The sequence below is a fragment of the Chiloscyllium plagiosum genome, chromosome 1, assembly GCF_004010195.1.
Source record: "Chiloscyllium plagiosum isolate BGI_BamShark_2017 chromosome 1, ASM401019v2, whole genome shotgun sequence".
In the NCBI taxonomy this organism is placed as follows: domain Eukaryota; kingdom Metazoa; phylum Chordata; class Chondrichthyes; order Orectolobiformes; family Hemiscylliidae; genus Chiloscyllium; species Chiloscyllium plagiosum.
This window is the reverse complement of record NC_057710.1, coordinates 100,151,762-100,166,821: the sequence shown is the minus strand read 5'-3', so window position 1 is coordinate 100,166,821 and position 15,060 is coordinate 100,151,762. Positions and strand designations below refer to the sequence as shown.

The window sequence follows — 15,060 nt, the reverse complement described above, 5'->3', positions numbered from 1 at the left end:
TGTGACGTGAACCCAAGGTCCCGGTTGAGGCCCTCCCTTTGGGTACCGAACTTAGCTATCAGCCCTGCACGGCCACTTTCCTCTGCTGCCTGTCCCGAAGTCCACCTTGGAGGATGGTCACCCGAAGGTCCGAGGCTGAATGTCCTGGACCACTGAAGTGTTCCCCAACTGGGAGGGAACCCTCCTGTCTGTTGATTGTTGTGCGGTGCCCATTCATCAGTTGTCGTAGCCTTTGCTCGGTTTCCCCAATGTACCCACCCAGTCCAACACCAGCATCTCCGAATCATAAATAGGTCTGACACAGTGGCTCAGTTAACACTGCTGCCTCACAGCACAGCCTTGGGCAATTGTTTATGTGGAGTTTGCATATCCTCCCCATGTCTGCGCGGGTTTCCTCCGGGTGTTCCAGTTTCCTCCCGCAATCCAAAGATGTATAGTTTAGGTGAATTGGCTATGCTAAATTGCCCATCATGTTCAGGGATGTATGGGTTAGAGGCATTAGTCAAGAGTATTAGAATAGGGCACTGGGTCTGGGTGGGTTACTCTTCGGACAGTTGGTGTGGACTTGTCGGGTCGAAGGGCCTGTTTCCACACTGTAGGGATTCTTGATTAAGGGGTTTCATTGCTATAATGTCAGCTTATTTAATACATCTTTTCTTCAGAACCAAGTGGTTACCACCTTGAAACATTGTTCTGCAGCGTCTACCAGAATGTTGCAGTATTTCACAAAGCATGTGTACGTGTCTTCACACGGAGACAATGAGGTCTGCAGGTGCTGGAGATCAGAGTTGAGTGTGTTTTCCTGGAAAAGCAGTTTTCCCTGTATTTGACACTGCAGCAGTCATTTCCTCCCTGCTAGTAGTTCCCATTAGTGAAGTCAGCAGCCGAGTACCCAACATAACATTGCCCTCCCTGCCCGTGATGTCACTTCCACCTCATTAATTTAACTAAAAGTCCCACTTCCACCCCCTTTCTAAGCATCACCTCCTTTGGTGATGTCACTGCTGATCCCATAGCCACACCCACTGAAGCCACTCTCTCTGCCCCCATCTTGAACTCCAGCCCCACTCCAGGTCCTAGCTCCCATTCTTGCCGAGTCTTCGCCATTCCCTCAGACCTCCCCCTCACTGAGGACGAATGTTTAGTCCTCAGTAAAGGCTTCACCTTACCTTTATCCCTCTAAGATCCCAGATTAATAAATTCAACACACGCTGCGGCCTTGAACGTTTCTTCCGCCATCTCCAGGTCCGTGCCTACTTTTTTAACCCAGATATCCCCCCACCCACCGAGGACCCCTTCTCTCACCTCCAACACACCCCATCCACTTGGACATCCAGTGCTGGCCTGCTACCTGCCCTTGACCTCTTCATTTCAAACTGCTGCCGTGACATCGACCGCCTCAACCTGTCCAACCGTCTCACCCACTCCAAGCTCTCACCCTCACAACATGCAGCCCTCCATTCCTTCCACTCCCACCCCAACCACACCATCAAACCAGCGGATAATGGGGGTGCAGCGGTAGTTTGGCACACTGACCTCTACATTGCTGAAGCCAGACACCAACTTGAAGACACCTTCTCCTACCACCCCCCTCGACCATGACCTCACACTCCATTACCAAATCATCATCTCCCAGACTATACACAACCTCATCACCTAAGGAGATCTCCCACTCACAGCTTCCAACCTATCTTGTAATTCCTGCGCTCACTCTGGGCACTTTGTTATTTGGCACATAGGAGATACACAACTTAAATTAAAATAGTTTGCAACAAAACTTTGGTCATTATTTTTAATAATTTCTTCAATACTAAGATACCAAATTCCAATTAGAAAAAAAGCGGGTCTCCCACACAGTGATCACTGAGGATGCTCGAGTTTCTCAGGATTGAAACAGTATAGCATGTCATGGACAACATATGCCTTGCTGTGGATCTGTATGAAATCTGTTTTGTCCCTTTCAGAGCACACAGCAGACTAATTACTGTGCTTTACCAAGGATAATTAGAAACTAATTGTCCTTGGGTAAACAACACTGCAAACACTGACCAACGTGCTGACAGTTAACAACACTGCAGCTCTTCAAATTAACTATTACACCTCGGCAACAAATAACGGTTTACTTTTTCTAAACTGTAAATGCATCTGAATCAAACATTATTCAACAATTTAGGGATGACCTGCTCCCAGACACTGTGCAACCAGATTAAAACAGGTGACACAGAGACAGCACATGCCATCTCAGCAGACACACTTCACTCTCCCTTTCTTCCAGGAAACTGCTTTGGCTGTGCTCATCATTTTTTTTCTCTCACATTTCTAAACCTGCTCTGTGACACACCATCTGCACTGACTACCAACCACTCACTCTTTCTGTGGCATGCTTGGCCAACTAATTAAAAAGAAATATTGATTGTAGGTTCTGTGTAATCCATGTTAAACCATGGGAGAAAGAGAAGAATATTGTTCCTCATCATGTAATTGAGAAAAATGCTTCTCTAGAATTTGAATCACATTTAGTTTGAGTTTCATATTTGCAATTCAGGTAAATACTGCAAATGATCATTTGTGCTTTAGAGATATCAATATCATTCTGTGAAAGTTTGGATTTCAAATTAATGTCATTTGCTTTTTGGTTACCTGTGTGCAGAGGCTAACAAAAAAGGTCAAAGAGTCTTTCCAAGTCAGCGATCTAATTTAGTATGTGTCAGAGAGCAAGGAGGGAGAAAGTGAGACTGCAGATGCTGGAGAAATCAGAATCAAAAAGTGTGGTGCTGGAAAAGCGCAGCAGGTCAGGTAGCATCCGAGATGCTGGAGAGTTATTGTTTTGGGCATAAGTATTCCTGATGAAGGGCTTATACTTGAAACGTCGAATCTCCTGCTCCTCAGATGCTACCTGACCTGCTGTGCTTTATCAGTGCAGCAAACTTTGACTCTGTGTCAGACAGCAGGTGACTGCAAACTCCCTGGAGTGTTAATGGAAGATTGTTGTTTTCAGCTATGTTTTGCATCACTCTAATGTTTTAGGATTTTTTAGCTCAGTTTTAATTTAAAATTATTCACTTGTGGGATGTGGGCATTGGTGGTTAACCATCATCTTTTGCCCATCCCTAGTTGCCCTTGAGAATGTGATGAAAATTTGCAATGCAGAGTGTTACCAACAGTGTAGTTTCACTTCACAACAGGAAGTAAACATTGAAAGACATTAGCATGCTTTTGGTTTAAAATAATTGATTGATTTTAGTTTAGAAAAGCCCAAATTTAACAGTTTTATGGCAGTTTTGAAGGAGATCTGAAGTGGGTCAACAACAAATATAGTTTCTTTCCTATAAAGGATTATAGGACAGTTCAAGGAAAGCTCTATTACCTTAGTGTAAATGTTCAACTTGTAAAATTTCCAGATCAGGAGTATTTGTTTAGAATTCAGCAGATTATTAAGAGTATTGAGTATTTCAGTATTGAGAGTACTCATGCAATATTTCACACTTCACAGAAACGAACTACACAGAAGCCATTAAATCAAACCTAAAAGATTTGACATGGAAAGATAATTTATCTGGATTTGGAACACAAATAATGGCATAGGGAAATAGCTGTAACTTTGTTTCAAAATCTCTCATCCTGTTCTGCTTTTAGATTATTTGCATATTTGTTATATTGTTTATTGCACGTAGTAAACAGTTTTGTGAGAAAACATTTGTAGCGTTATGTTTATTTTTCAGTGAAGTACCACAGTAAATAAAATTTAAATGTTAAGTGGGGTGATCCATCCAGCTAGGTTTCATCCTGGTATCCGAGTTCCCTAATTGTACCATTAGCTGAGATCATAACAAAATACATTATCGAAGATAGAACTAGCATTATATTTTAGTCCATGAATATTGGGGAGGGTAAATCAAAAAAGTTTAAAGCAGGCATTTCAAACTAACTTTGCAGTTTTTAGTTCACTATGGCCAATAGCGCATTTGTGAGCCATAGAGTCATAGAGATGTACAGCATGAAACAGACCCTTAGGTCCAACCCATCCATGCCAACCAGATATTCCAACCCAATCTAGTCCTACCTGCCAGCACCCGGCCCATATCCCTCCAAACCCTTCCTATTCATATACCCATCCAAATGCCTCTTAAATGCTGTAATTATACCAGCCTCCACCACTTCCTCTAGCAGCTCATTCCATACACGTACCACCCTCTGTGTTGAAAGGTTGCACCTTAGGTCGCTTTTATATCTTTCCCCTCTCACCCTAAACCTATGCCCTCTAGTTCTGGACTTAACCAGCCCAGGGAAAAGACTTTGTCTATTTATCCTATCCATGCCCTTCATGATTTTGTAAACCTCTATAAGGTCACCCCTCAACCTCTGATGCTCCAGGGAAAACAGCCCCAGCCTGTTCAGTCTCTCCCTATAGCTCAAATCCTCCAACCCTGGCAACATCCTTGTAAATCTTTTCTGAACCCTTTCAGGTTTCACAACATCTTTCCGATAGGAAGGAGACCAGAATTGCTTGCAATATTCCAACAGTGGCCTAACCAATGTCCTGTACAGCTGCAACATGACCTCCCAACTCCTGTACTCAATACTCTGACCAATAAAAGAAAGCATACCAAATACCTTCTTCACTATCCTATTCACCTGTGATTCCACTTTCAAAGAGCTATGAACCTGCACTCCAAGGTCTCTTTGTTTAGAAACACTCCCTCGGACCTTACTATTAAGTGTATAAGTCCTGCTAAGATTTGCTTTCCCAAAATGCAGCACCTCGCATTTATCTAAATTAATCTCCATCTGCCACTTCTCAGCTCATTGGCCCATCTGGTCAAGATCCTGCTGTAATCTGAAGTAGCCTACTTCGCTGTCCACTACACCTCCAGTTTTGGTGTCATCTGCAAACTTACTAACCGTACCTCTTATGCTCACATCCAAATCATTTATATAAATGACAAAAAGTAGAGGACCTACCACCTATCCTTGTGGCACTCCACTAGTCACAGGCCTCCAATCTGAAAAACAACCCACCACCACCCTCTGTCTTCTACCTTTGAGACAGTTCTGTATCCAAATGGCTAGGTCTCCCTGTATTCCATGAGATCTAACCTTGCGAACCAGTCTCTCAAGAGGAACCTTACAGAACGCCTTACTGAAGTCCATATAGATCACATCTACTGCTCTGCTCTCATCAATCCTCTTTGCTACTTCTTCCAAAAACTCAATCAAGTTTGTGAGACATGATTTCCCACGCACAAAGCCATGTTGACTATCCCTAATCAGTCCGTGCCTTTCCAAATACATGTATATCCTGTCCCTCAGGATTCCCTCCAACAACTTGCCCACCATCGAGGTCAGGCTCACTGGTCTATAGTTCCCTGCTTATCCTTACCACCCTTCTTAAACAGTGGCACCACGTTAGCCAACCTCCAGTTGTCCCGCACCTCATCTGTGACTATCAATGATACAAATATCTCAGCAAGAGGCCCAGCAATCACTTCTCTAGCTTCACACAGAGTTCTAGGGTACACCTGATCAGGTCCTGGGGATTTATCCACCTTTACGCATTTCAAGACATCAGCACTTCCTCCTCTGTAATATGGATATTTTGCAAGGTATCACCATCTATTTCCCTACATTCTATATCTTCCATGTCCTTTTCCACAGTAAATACTGATGCAAAATACTCGTTTAGTATCTCTCCCATTTTCTGTGGCTCCACACAAAGGCCGCCTTGCTCATCTTTGAGGGGTCCTATTCTCTCCCTAGTTACCCTTTTGTCCTTAATGTATTTGTAAAAACCCTTTGGATTCTCCTTAAATCTATTTGCCAAAGCTATCTCATGTCCCTTTTTCCCCCTCCTGATTTCCCTTGTAAGTATACTCCTACTGCCTTTATCCTCTTCTAAGGATTCACTCGATCTATTCTGTCTATACTAGACATATGCTTCATATCATACCCAGTGACATCATAAACTGGAACAGATATCTCCTTTGTCAGGTTGCATCTGCACAGCTAAGATTATTATGTTCTGAGTATGACAGTGAGCATGTGCAGATGGTTCATTTGCAGGGATGATATTTAGCAAAGAAATGGACCTTTCTGTTATAAGGTTGTGGGAGGGGAATGGAAGACTGGGAGGAGGAGATGGAGAGGCTACGGGGACTATGTGTGAGAGCATGTGAGAAAGAGACACACTGCTGGGATAGATTAATTTAAAAATAGAATAAAACCCTTATTTTGTCATACAGAGTACTGATTTTAATTCCTACAGCACAATCTTTATACAGGTCATTGCTTCATTTCACTTGATGATTATGTTGACTTGTTTCTGCAATTTGCACCACCTATGGCAGGTGGTAGCATTAAATAGCATATTTTGCATTTGCCTTGAATGTTAATAAGCTATACTAAGGATTATAATTGGATTATACTAGTTTACTACCACTAACTATACTCAGAGAATAATCCCCACGTTGAAACAGGTAGAATTCAAGCAATAAGTAATACTGGGCCCCACAGCTCACCCAAATCAAAGTTGCAACTGCAGATGTGTAGTTTACAAACAATAGTCTAAATACTCTAAGCAGTCTTAACATTTTCAGTAAAACTATGTGACTCTGTCAATATGCTTCAGTGCACAAAAGAAAATCTTCCAAATGCCAATTCCTTGATGCTGAAGAAAATGGGTACAATTGATCTCACTTGAACCATTTGATGAGGCAACTTAATGGAAACGTATCTGAGAGTGAGATACAAGATATTTAGCTGGAGATTTCTTCTGTGCTCTGTGAAACAAAAATTGATTTTAAAATTTAATACAGGATTCAATAGCAAAAGGCAACTACCAAGTTCATTTCCCATCAGAAATGCTACATGTACGCCACAATTCATATGGTGTGCACTCTATCCAAGTAAAACAGGACCTATTTCATGTCAAACAAAGGGTGCCAATGGGTCATGAAAACTTAAAACTTGGACAATTGCTACACTAAATGACAAAAGACAAGAATGCTGGTAGACTAGCACAGCTAACTTTCCAGCCCACTTATCTCAGGAGCACTAGACGCGACCCATTTTGATGTCATGGTCTGAGAGTCACAGAATCGTACAACATGGAAACAGATCCTTTGATCCAACTCGTCCATGCCAACCAGATATCCTAAATAGATCTAGTCCAATTTTTCCAGCATTTGGCCCATCTCCTTCTAAACACTCCCTACTCATAGACTCATCCAGATGCCTTCTAAAGGCTACAATTATAGACATAGAAAAGTACAGCACAGAACAGGCCCTTTGGCCCACGATATTGTGCTGAGATTTAATCTTAATGCAAAATATAGTAACTTAACCTACATACCCCTCAACTCACTGCTATCCATGTGCATGTCCAGCAGTCGCTTAAATGTCCCCAATGACTCTACTTCCACCACCACCACTGGCAACACATTCCATGTATTCACAACTCTCTGTGTAAAGAACCTACCTCTGACGTCTCCTTTATACCTTCCTCCTAAATGTCTTCAAACTATGAATCCTCATACCAGTCCATCCTGCCCTGCGGAAACGTCTCTGGTTATTGACTCTATCTATTCCTCTCATTATGTTGTACACTTCGATCAGGTCTCCTCTCTTCCTCCTTCTCTCCAGAGACAAAAGTCCGAGCTTATTCAACCTTTCTTCATTAGGCAAGCCCTCCAGTCCAGACAGCATCCTGGTAAACCTTCTTTGCACCATCTCCAAAGCCTCTGTATCTTTCCTATAGTAGGGCGACCAGAACTGGACACAATATTCCAAGTGTGGTCTCACCAGGGACTTGTAAAGCTGCAGCAAAACCTCAATCCCCCTGTTAATGAAAGCCAAAACACCATATGCTTTCTTAACAACCCTATCCAATTGGGTGGCAACTTTGAGGGATACCAGCCTCCACCAGCTCCTCTGGCAGCTCATTCCATACATGCACCATGCTTTGTGTGAAAGAGTTGTCCCTTAGGTCCCTTGTAATCTTTCCACTCTCACTGTAAACATACGCCCTCTAGTTTTGGACTACCGTAACCAGGGGAAAAGACCTTACCTATTTACCCTATCCATGCCCCTCATGATTTTATAAACCTGTATAAGGTTACTCCACAGCCTCCAATGCTCCAGGGAAAACAGCCCCAGCCTACCCGGCCTCTCCCTACACCTCAGATATTCTAGCCCTGGCAACATCCTTCCCAATCTTTTCTGAACTCTTTCATGCTTCACAATATCTTTCCTATAGCAAAGAGATCAGAATTGAATGGCATATTCCAAAAGCCCTAACCAATGTCCTGTACAGCTGCAACATGACTCCCAACTCAATGCACTCTGGGTACAAATTAACATAGGGCTCAATTCAATCATTTTTATGTGGTGTAATATGAAATTGTGAAGAATTACTGTCATAGGACTATAACTGACAGCAGAATTCAAATGATCTACTTATTCCCTGTAACTTAATCCTCAGAGGTGGTTTCTTTTATAATTGCTGCTCAGTTTAAAGACAGGTTAACTAATTTGCTTGAGCAGCTTAAAAAAAATCACTTTTGAGTTACACAAAAGTGACAAGTGCCATTTTCAGAATGTAATAATTGTAGGAACTTTTTTTTTTAAAAAAAGCAGCCCTTTCTATTTACATAAAGAGAAGCTAATCACAAGTATTCTTCTCTATTTAACCACAATGGAAATAAAATGAGCTGGAATGAGCACTGGATAAACAAGGCCAGGAGAATTAAACATCTAAAAGAAAAATCAAAAATGTGATGGGAATCGACAACATAGATGCAAGGAAGTGTCAGAATATAGATTGTTCAAAATGATTAAAGAAACTATTTCTCAGACAAGAGAGTTAAATACATTTCAGTAGGCAGAGAATCTGGATTGGTCCCCTGGAGAAGATCCTGATCTCAGCTACGAAGTCTAAGAAAATCAATGAAAAACTGAAGCACCTCCTAAGAGGGAAGGGGAAAACATGGAAGGTAATTCATCAACACATTTTTTTTGCTACTCGGAGCATCTAATGTTAGAGATGCAGGGGGACATCTTTCCCCAGGAGGGCTCAGGCTTCTTACAGTTTGGGATCTTTATTTTTCTTATGAAAAGATATTTAAATTCAGTTAGGTTTAATTCTGTTTTAGAAACAAGTGAACTTGAATAAATTTTCTTTTTAATAAATGCCCACAGGCTGTAGGTAATGAATATATGTATTACATCAAGTTCTAGCAGTTGGAAGGAGTAACAGAAGCAAGTAGCCAGTTTACAAAAGACATGAGATACTCAAAATATGTTTTTATCCCTGTTTTTGGAGAATGAGCAAGACTGAATGGAGTTAATGTGACTTGCTTTGATTTTTTTTTTTACTGTGAATTCATTTACTGTCTAAAATCAGTGGGTAATATTTTTCCTGCCCTTGAATGTTATGGTTAATAGATGGCAGTGTGGAGAATATAGTGAAAATGAAAAGTCTAATTTTTGATGCCAGGAGAAGAAAGTCCAATTTTCCCGTCAAGCTTTAAACAGCCTGACAAGAACCTCACAAATCAGCATGGAACACCTTATTTCCATACATTTGTATCTCTTCATGAGGCAATCTCACCTCATTTATATGCAGGTCATGATTCCTCCATGTCTTGGGGAGAAACTATATGGCAACATTTCCTGGCTCAAAGTCTGAGAAGTTCTCTGGTGGGTGCAGCTTACTACTTGTTTCTCTGGGCTTCCATTGGAAAGTTCATTTACTAGCGTCTCACTATATGCTCCAACAGCAATGACTGACTGCGCTCTTCGTTCACAATCCGTAAAAGACAAGCCTCATCACATCATCATATGCGATCTTGGATTAACTCCTAATGAATCACTCACCAATCATTATTTTTTCAGCCAAAAATCACTTTCCACTGCTATGTTCCTACCGGGTATGTGCACAGGATGAAACTCATTGCTCATGGCTTATTTTGAGTGTTAACTTACTTTCCTCATTACCCAGCATCTCTCCTTTACTTGCTAATGTATTGCTGATATAGCGAGAACTTACAAAGATATTATCTTGGCCTTGACTTGCTTCTTTAGCATCGACTGAAAAACCACAAAGTTCACCATGGCTGTTGGCACTGAATAGTCAAGCGGTGAACATGTTGATGTATGGCACTAGGTTATGTCAATGTCACATCTGTGCCATATGCTAGCAACATACATGGCAAACAGACACCGCATGTTCTTCAAACAAAAGCCCTAACCAATGTCGTGTACAGCTGCAACATGGCCTCCCAACTCAATGCACTCCTGGTACAAATTAACACAGGACTATTGCAGAGCCTGGGATGTGAAGACTGATGTATGAGGAGAGATTGATTTGGTTTGGGATCCCAAAACTAAAGGGCATAGGCTTAAGATGAGAGGGGAAAGATTTAAAGGGACCCGAGGGGCAAATTTTCTCACAGAAGGTGCTGCATGTATGGAATAAGCTGCCAAAGGAAGTTATGAAGGTACAACTACAACATTTAAAATGCATCTGGATAAGTACGTGAATAGCAAGGGTTTAGAAGGAAATGGGCCAAATGCTTTCAAATGGGGCTAGATTAGTTTAGGATATTTGCTCAGCATGGACAAGTTGGACCGAAGTGTTTGTTTTCATGCTGTATAACTTTATGATTTTATGGTTTGGATTGCATTCCCTGGAGCATGGAAGAATGTGAGGGAATCTCATAGAAATCTACATAATGTTAACAAAATTGGACAGGTTAGGTATAGGAAGCATGTTCCCAATGGTGAGGAACCAGGGGTCATGGGTTAAGATAAGGGATAAACTTTTTTATGAGGAGAAATTTCTTCACACAACGAGCAGTGAGTCTGTAGAATTCACTCCCACAGAAAGTGGTTGAGGCTAACACATTATGGGTTTTCAAGAAGGAAGTAGTTATATCTCTTGTGGCTAAAAGGATCGATTGATATTTGGAGGGCTGAGGTGGGAGAACACGGTGGATTTAGGATATTGAGCTCAATTATCAGCATTGAAAGGCGGAGCAAGTTCAAGGGTCAAATGACTAATTCCTCTGTCTCTCCTCTGTGAGCCTTGATAAATTTGTGTGTGCATATTGTAAATGGTACACAATGCTTGCAATATACATTGATGGTAGAAGGAGTGAATGCTTGTGGATGTGGTGCCAATCACATGGGCTGCTTTGCATCAAATCACAAAAGGAAAGTAGAAAAAAACTAGTCAGATTGCCTGGTGTTGACCTTGTACACCTGAAAAGTATACTTGCTGACATTTGGAGGCTTTTGTCAAAATTGGGACAGGAGTCGCATAGATTAGTCAAGCAACAGCCGTCCAGTCATCTTTGTGAACTGTAACCACGGACAAGAGCTAAGAATGCATTCTGGATTTAGAAACATATCTTATATTTGTGAGGTTTGTCTGGTTAAACATCTCACCTTCCCCTAACTCGTTGTCACCTTACCAGTACAATTTTTATGTTGAATTAAAATCTAAAGAATTTGGTTTTGAAGAGTGTTTTCTCAATGAAGAAAACGAGTACATATTGTTCAAGACAGTTTTAACAGGGAGGCTCTGTACTATGTACATGATTTTCTGTTAAAGAACCACAATTATCTTTTGTCAGATTATAATTACATGAAGCATTATTTCTTTCTTCAAAAACATACAGGAGAAATGGCCATTCAATTGGCTGGTTTGTTCAAGTATTGCTTCAGCGAACAGTCAGAACACAGCTCATTAGCACAATGTCACGCATTGATGTATTGCCTTTCATCACGTAATCAAGCATCCCAAGGCATCTGACAGGAGTAACTGTGAAAATCAAGTTATATTACGGTCATTTTGAATCCTCTGAAATGATCCAGGAGTACTGATTGAATGTATGCAGTGATAAGGAGAATCAATACAATTTGAGAATAGTACTGGACTATCATATTAATAAGTCATGTGGAGATTACTAATGTACCACTGAAACATTTTGCACAAACTGTCCAGGACATGGTGTTTGTAGAATGACACAAGGCAAGGTAGCTCTCAAGCACATCAACAGAAGTGTTGCAGTAATGAAGTGAACTACTTCAGGATGAAGCAAATTTAGAAATTCGAGAGAAGATTTGTGAAAAAAACTAGGGCTTTTATTCCTCACAGAAGTTTAAAAACATAAAATACATTGTGGTTAACCTGTTTAAAAACAATGAAAGCTTCTGAGTCATTACTTAACTTGAGGTACAAATAGAAATATTGGAGGTGGTAACTGGTGTGTTGAAGAGGAGACAGCTGAAGACATTTATAGAAACTGTTTTATCTGCAATGACCTAACAATCCCCATCCTGTGTTATCTTAAACATTGAAGGGTGGGCTAGCAATGTGAATGAAGAGTTAATGTGCAGGAAAAAGGTGTTATAATGAGAAGAGGGCAGATTGCATCTAATAAAGGCTAGAATCATAGAATCCCTACAGTGTGGTAGCAGGCCATTCAGCCCACACCGATCCTCTAAAGAAATCTTACAATACCCAAGGCTAATCCAATTAACCTATACATCCTTGCACACTGTCGGCAATTTAGAATGGCAAATCCACCTAGCCGGCACATCTTTGGACTGTGGGAGGAAACCCAAACACGAGGAGGAATCCCTCATAAACACACAGGGAATATGCAACCTCCACACAGTCGCCCAAGGGTGGAATCAAACTCAGGTCCTTTCCGTTGTGAGGTAGCAGTGCTAACCATTGAACCACCATGCCGCTCTTTGGATTGGAAGTTCATAGCTCCTTGAAAGTGGAGTCACAGGTAGATAGGATAGTGAAGAAGGCGTTTGGTATGCTTTCTGTTATTGGTCAATGTATTGAGTAAAGGAGTTGGAAGGTCATGTTGCGGCTGTACAGGGCATTGGTTAGGCCACTTTTGGAATATTGAATGCAATTCTGGTCTCGCTGCTATAGGAAGGGAGTTGTGAAACTTGAAAGGGTTCAGAAAATATTTACAAGGATGTTGCCAGGGTTGGAGGATTTGAGCTATTTTCCCAGGAGCGTCAGAAGCTGAGGGGCATGGATAGGGTAAATAGACAAGATCTTTTCCCCAAAGTGGGGGAGTCCGAAACTAGAGAGTATAGGTTTAAAGTGAGAGGGCAAAGATTTAAAAGGGACCTAAGGGGCAACTTTTTCAAGCAGAAGGTGGGGAGTGTATGGAACAAGCTGCCAGAGGAAGTGGTGCAGGCTGGTACAATTACAACATTTAAAAGGCACCTGGATGGGTATATGAATAGGAAGGGCTTAAGAGGAATATGGGCTAAGTACTGGCAAATGGGACTAGATTAGGTTAGGATATCTGGTCAGCATGGACGAATTGAACCGAAGGGTCTGTTTCCATGCTGTACATCTCTGTGATTGAGTGAAGAACTTCTTCATCATCTCAGTCTTGAATGGCCTACCCCTTATTCTTAGACTGTGTTTCTACTCCATGAACATCAATACACTCATCTACATTAAGATGATGTGGTGACAAGATGACAGACTTGTTACCAAATGGGCCTGACAGTTAAGACAGAGTGGATGGCTGGGGCAAAGTGGTGTGTATGTGTGTGCATATGCTTGTATATACAATATGTGAGATGGTGTCCAGAGGGAGAGAACAACAGTTCCACACACAAAGGGGTGGGTAAACATCAGCCTGGGAGAAACAGTAGAGTCGCCTAGATTGAATGAAATGCAGTTATTACCAGTATTCACTGCTCACAATGTGGCCTGTATACTGGGGACGCAAAGTTTGGAATGGGTGGTCACTTTGCCATTTATGTTCTGACTGCAAGAATGACCATGAACTTTCAGTTTCCAGAAAATTCAACACACATTCTTAGGCCAACACCTCTGTCTCAGGCTTGCTGCATTGCTCCTGCAAAGCTCAGAGTCAGCTGGAAGACCTGTATCTGCCTGGGAACTCTGCAGCTTCCTGGACTCAAAATTGAATTCAATAATTCTAGGGCCTAAGCCCCTTCTCCCATGTCCTTACCCTGCTCCCCACACACCAGACCTTGTCATCACCTCGGCTACTACAACTAACCACTAATTGTTAGCTCCTAATAGCCCTATTAGCAGCTATTCATTCTCCCAGACTAACCATCACCCATTCCATTGTCTGTCCAACTGTGTTTCTTTCTCTTTGGTCTCCATCTCCACCTATCATTTACTCGTCCCAGCCCTCCCCACCACCAGAATATATACCAACCTTTTCTGAGCTACAATCAGTTCTGAGAAAGGGTCACTGCACCTGAAATGTTAACTCTGCTTTCTCTCCACAGATGCTGCCTGATTTGCTGAGGTTTCCTTACAATTTATGTTTTCATTTTCTTTCCATCCAGTTTTTGAAGTCACAGGTTCTTTCTTAAAACAATTTCAGTTTCAGGCACATAGTTTTAGGTCTTTTTTTTGTTGTCTTGCTGATCTATACCTGTTAATATTCTAATACCTCTATTTTAATAATGTTTATTTATGTGTTTTCAATCAGTTCTTAAAGCTATTAGCAAAACAAATTGATTCTCCCTCATCCCGGTCTCTCAACCCCCCTCATTGTCACATTCACTGTCCCTGCCCCCACATTTTCCCATTTGTTTCCCCCCCACATCCCCCTAAAGCCCACTTTATTCAACAATAGCATTGTTATTCCCTAGATACATTAAAACACATGATCTATAGCACACCCCTCATCTCAGCAGAGCGACAGTATTCCTGTTAAGAAACCTACATCATTCTGTCCAGCTTACATATTTCATTGGGCGGGAAAATCAAATCTCTCTGAAGCAACTAAATTAAACAATAATTTCGTGGAAATGTCTGACTTCAATTTCACCAGAGGGAAAGATGTGTTCTCAAAAATAATGAAAACGTAATCGTGTGTGTTGAATATGCTTCAAGTCTATAAAAGTTTTGAGTTCCGAGACCTTACATTAAAAAGTAAATTGTGGAAAAACTAATCAAACAAACCCAGTTTTAGAGAGTTGAATCCAGCAGCGGGAGATGCAACCGTGACAATGGCAGCTGACAGGCGGTGGTGGAGG

General features: G+C 41.5%; 1 protein-coding gene across 7 annotated transcripts in view; it reads right to left on the bottom strand.

Annotated features, from left to right (window-relative positions):
* arap2 (ArfGAP with RhoGAP domain, ankyrin repeat and PH domain 2) overlaps positions 1-15,060 on the bottom strand; it is a 304,016-nt gene that overhangs the window by 164,225 nt on the left and 124,731 nt on the right. The gene's annotated exons all lie outside the window — the stretch shown is intronic.